The following is a 6,055-nucleotide window of genomic DNA, read 5'->3' on the forward strand; positions in this document are numbered from 1 at the left end:
GCTCATTCATGGGGGGCAGACTGACCTGTAAAAGCCTTGGTCAAGTGGCAGGAACACACTTAGAGAGGATCCAGTGGAGCTTAAGGTGAAGGAAAGTGCTCAGTGGGTGGCGGTAACATTTTAAATCGGGTTTAGTCACAGTTTCATAACCGCGTTAATTCACTATACGTGTGTAAAATGTCACTATTTTTAAAAGGCGTTGAGACTTTGTGACCTCTTCTATGGTTTTTGTTAACAGAGTTGACATTTCGGTGGAGGAAGACGTTAATTAGAGGTTGTTTTAACGTTCCTTTTCATTAGTATTCACCTTATTTTGGCTTTAATCCCTCTCCCTGACGCGTATGTATGTTTGTGGTTGACATTAATCCTGCTGAGGTGCAGGGTCGTGCACAGACATTTTGATGGAACGTGGCTCACATACGAAAAGGGCATCACCCCCTCCCCCACAACACTAAAAAACCCTGTTAAAATGGTAAAGACGCATACATTGTGGAGATCCGAGCCAACTCCGGGAGCATAAATTACCTTTTATTTTGAAACACGCCGCATGAGACGTTCATCCCAGCCTCCCCCCTGATGCCGCTTTAAGTCTAACATCATCTGAAATCATGTATGTATAAATCATCCGTCCAACCTAAACGAATTATTTTCTCCAATTTAGAGACCCACACATGAAGAGACATTTCGCCACGCCTCTATCGGTCCCTGTAGGCGACGTCTTCTTTTAAATTATGTAGAGCAGGAAGAGTAAACAGAATTAAAACGCGTGTAAAGAATATATCACTAACTTACGCCCTCGCTTTGACCCACAGTGTGTCCCTTCATTTATCTAACTTCACACCTCACAACAACTGGCCAGGTGTTACAATCTGAACTGAAGCTGTCACAGCTTCATGTTTCACACGTGTGAAACATCAGGAGTACCTTTGAACCTGTGTGCTGTTATCCACCTTTGAGAACACGAATACTTGTGCTACATGTACGGACTGGTGGTGCATCGGCATCCTGTAGTGATGCATGGAGGAATCTGTGAAAAAACACAACAATACAAAACCCTGAGATTTAAAATAAGCTTAGCATTTCATGCATCAGCCCACTACGTGATCAGACATCATTGGTTAGACACGAGATCAGATTTGATAGTAAGCGGAGGTAAAATGAACACGCTGTCCATTTTCTGTCACTGGAAATATTAGAAAGCGACGACCGGGAGTACCGATTTTCCAACAAATCTCCAGTTCTTGAACCGGTTCAGGATTCAACAACAGTCAACGATAAATAATCTTCTCGTTACGGTTAATCTTTCTCCAGTCTGACCTCTTGTGTTTATGCTACACCTACATCTACACTACGCCTATGCCCTACTGCAGTGTTTCTCAATCCTGGTCCTCTGGAACCACTGCCCTGCATGTTTCAGATGTTTCCTGCTCCATCACACCTGATTCCAATGAGTGGCTTGTTATCAGGCCACTGTAGAGCTTGATGGCTGTTATGGAATTTTCTATCCTTAGTAGGTGAGGCCACGTGTAAGCCTTGTGGTCCTTGGCAGTATTAATTGTTTGGCTTTGACTAGGTGCCACCATATCTCAACACTGTGGTGACCAGGGTCGAAGAGACCTGTTGCTGCCTTCTTAGTCATAATAGATAGCTTGTTGTTGACGGTCCAATCTGCGTAAGCGGACATCTGTGTCTCCAGACTAGAATATGCTGACAATAACACCTCCATGGGTAAAGACATTCTCTTTGACTAATTCTGGGGCGTAAAGTATTTGTGGCGTCATCTATGAGGGTTTAAAGTATGACCACCAGCATGAGTTCATCAGAATGCGAGACCGACTCAGGCACTTCTGATGAACTTTGAGAGTGTCTCTAATTCTCCTTGGCCAAGCGTCAATAAATAATACAGCATAAGACATCAGAGGCTCCTGAACACTTTCTTCCCTCCTGACCTCAACATTGACCTTTGACTTCAGCAATTTTTCCACAACAATGACGAGCTGATCATTTCAATCAGGTGTGATGGTGGAGGAGGAAACATCTAAAACATGCAGGGCAGTGATCTCCATGGACCAGGATTGAGAAACACTGCCCTTCTGTATTTGACGTGGTTCCTTCGGCGGTATAGCACCAGCACTGGTAAAGGGTACTTGGATGGCGTCTTTCTAGTCTTCCGACCACGTGACAAGGACATCTAGACTCAGGGATCGAACCGCCGATCATCTTGATTGATGGATGACCTGCTCTACCTCCCCAAAGGAGAACATCACTGACAATTAATATTTACGTAATATGAAGTACGAAAACAGAAGAAGGCTATAAGTAGTAATAGCAAAACATGCAGTTGTATTGAAATAGTAGTAGTACTGGTAGTAGAGTAATAGCAGCAGTCGTAGAATATCGGGTAGTAGTATACACAGAAAGTATTTGAAGAAGTAGTAGCAGCATAATTGGTAGTACTAGAAGTTGAAGAGTACTATAGCATGAAATTTGGGTAATACCTCAGATATATCAATACTGATCCATTTTTATTATTAAAGTAGCTAATGTTAATTATGTTAATGAGTTTAAATATTAATTACCACTAGCACCATCTAGTATTAATACTTTATTTATTGGTCTGTCCAGCGCTCCAGGTGTACCTTTAGTCTCTGTGCGTGCTGAGGTCTTCTTATCACTGCGTGATGGTGACGAGGCGGAAATCTCATTATTTTTTATCTTTAAATGAATTTTTCAGTGAAAGTGTTATCGGGCTCATCGTTATCATATTATAACACTTTTCTGCTCTGACTGTTTCCGCGGCGCTCAAACTCTTATCTCACCTCTGACTCACGGTTGCAATCACATGCTCGCACACACACACACACACACACACAAAACCCCCCCAAAAAACACAGATTACTCCGATAACAGGCTGCAAATATCACATTTATTAATGGAGCCTGTAGCTTTGTCTCAGTATGATTCATATGTGCTTCAGAGATAGAACAACTCCATTCAGCGTACTATTCCAAAACACTGAATTCAAATGGAGGGAAAGACTAGCTCACATGGCTTCCTTCGTTTCCATTAATGAGATGATATTTCACAGTGATCTCTCTGTCTCTTTATATATATATTCCTACCAAAGGATTCAGGGGGAGTTAAACATCTGCGTTTTTCCAGGCATGTGCGCTCTGTTCTCCATCTCCTCCCAAGGCCTCGTGACGAAGTGTGAAAAGCTAATTGCTGCTGACTTCATTCTAATGATATTCATGCCACAGGAGCAGCCGAGGCACAAACACCTTTACGCCGAGATCGAAAGTAACGCTCGCAAAAAGAGAAAACTTGTCAGCTGTTTGCAGCATGTGACATCTAATGATAATGTCGTGGACCGAGACCTCCTGAAAGCCCTTCTGCCCTCAGCAAATTCCAGAGCTAAGATTAGTCTGTAGGAAGTCTAAATATATTTGCTCTTTAATGGTTTGTTGGAAGAATAAACAACGAAGAAATGCAGTGATGGGAAATGTTTTAACCCTCGCATTACACACATGTAATATCATCAAGTATATATTAGTATACAGTATAGTACACATTACTTTCTTTCTTACTTCGTGTATCTACCAGAACAGCAGTAGTACTAGCAGATGAATAGTAATAATTATCTTAAAATAGTACTGCAGCAGTAGGCTAGTTAGTAGTATTAGCAGATGATTGATAGTATTGCTTGTAGTATAAGAATACTAGCATGTAGTAATAGTAGTGTTAGTGCTCACAGTAGTGGTACATTAACAGCAGTCTTGTAGTAACAGTAGATGCATCAGTCATCCTTGTAGCGGCAGTAGAATGACACTAGTAGTAGAAGTAGTCATAGTGTTAGGGATAAATATTTCACCAGAAATACAAGTGCTGCATTATATCAGAAAACAATGAGTGTTGTTATATTACTGAACATAAGTGTTATGATGCGCTCACGCACATAATAATTGTTGGCACATTAAGGGCGTGGTTGGTTACACATCCACAGATCTGCACACCCAGGGTGTAATATAATAGCACGCTCTTAATGTGAAAGGTTAACAGTCACCCGTAGACCAATAAGATAGTAGCACATTTGCATATAAATACTTTGTTTACCTGTAAGTTAGGTGCTTCTTTTTGGGACGTTGGCTGCAGCAACTTAGAGTCAGTGAACTGTGGTTTCCAGAACAAAGAAAATCCATTTACATGTGCTTTTAATTCTTCAATGCTCAAATACATTTGTTAAAACGTACCTGCAAAACAACTAGAACAGCAGTAGCAGGAGAATAGTACTCATTGTAGGAGTATTACAATGATAGCAGTAATTGTAGTGTAGTGGTAGTAGAATATCAGCAAAGGTACTAGTATGAGTGGTCATAAAAGTAGTAGTATTCTAAAATAAAAGTAGTACTAACAGTAGTAGAAGTACCACACAGTAGTGATAGAGGTTGTGGCAGCAGTACCAGGTCAGTAATGGTATCAATAAAAGTCGTACTGGTAGTAAAATAGAGAAATGTGTAAGAGGACAGTGGTCTTTAGTGGAAACACTCTTCAACTCTTCAGCTGTGAAGATAATTTCACATTCTCACCTCAGTTCCTCTTCTGCTTCCATCAAAGCCAGCCGCTTCAGGAGGGTCCGACTTAACGAGGAGTTGTGGGAAACTTTTAATTAGGGTACGTTTAATCACAGCATGTGGATGTGGACCTCAATCAAAGTGAAGCAGAGGCTCATATCTCACACAGAGAGAGACACATTCACTCGTTACAGCGGTTTTCCTTCAGGAAAGTTATGAAGAGTGGAGTACTACTAGGAGTTATTGAAGTAGCTTCTGTTGGGAAGAACTACTTACATTTACTTTAACAGCTATGCCTGTTATTAAATACACGAGTGAATAATGTAGAGAGAAGGTCCCTAAATGTCAAGCTGACAAAAATAAAAGATATGAGTCTACGGAAGCCCAAAGTGGTCATACATTCGTACATATTATTTCCTCTGTTTTGTTTTTCTCGAGATCTCAAATTATTATTTATGTTATTATATCAAAATGTTCTCATCCTGAGATAAAGGGATCATTTTCTTGATATCTTGATATCTCTTTGTTTTCCCAATTGGAATCATTTAATATCCTAGATTACCTTTGTTTTCTCGAGATCTCAAATTACACTGGGGAACAATTTGAAAATAAAAATTTGTTCAGATTTTTATGCTGATTCCAAAATTGCAGTCAGTTTGTTTCTAGCACGTAAAGTGTTTTCTCCACAGCTTAACCAAAGTTCCACTGATCAGCTGTAGTAAGACTTTCCAGCTGATTATGATTGGACTCGTCTGCAGCTACATGGCAACTTGTTTGTGCAGTCACATTGAGACAGTGCGGTGAGAGGTGTGTGCAGCTCCCAATAGGTCAGTACTATCAATATCTGCACACAGAAAGCTGGCATAGTAGAATGAAGAGGATCTGTGCTGCTGTTCTCTTCACCTTGTCACCATGGGCATACCGCTGTAAGTTCTGTTTGGTCTGATGCTGTTTTTGTAGTTTTCAAAGCTTGTAACTTTTCCATCTTAGTGTTTGATTTCCATAGGTATATATTTCCTTTGTTCCAGATCATGTCTGCTCCTGCTACTTCTCGTCGTAAACGCCTAAACAACCCTGACTCCTTTTGCTGTATTTGTGCTAGTTTCACCATTCCAAGTCAGAGGAAAGCAAACATCAGTGCATTTGTCAAACAAGCATATTTTACATATTTTAAAGTAAAACTCTGTGATCAAGACAACAAGCCATGGGCCCCTCACAAAGTGTGCAAGCAGTGTGTGGAGAGTTTACGGATGTGGACCAAAGGAACACGTGAAAAGTTGCATTTGGTGTCCCCAAAAAGATCATTGCACAGACTGTAACTTTAGTTTAAGTGAAAACAAGCACATATCTGTTAAGTACAGTATTTTTCATAGTTTTTAAGAAAACAGGATCCTATAGTTCAAAAACTTGACGTGATCGAGAAAAACTGAGATCAGTTTTGGTTTCCGCACCCAAAAATGAGTTAAAAACAGCTGTCAGACTCA

Source organism: Larimichthys crocea, chromosome VIII (genome assembly GCF_000972845.2).
Source record: "Larimichthys crocea isolate SSNF chromosome VIII, L_crocea_2.0, whole genome shotgun sequence".
Taxonomy (NCBI): Eukaryota; Metazoa; Chordata; class Actinopteri; family Sciaenidae; genus Larimichthys; species Larimichthys crocea.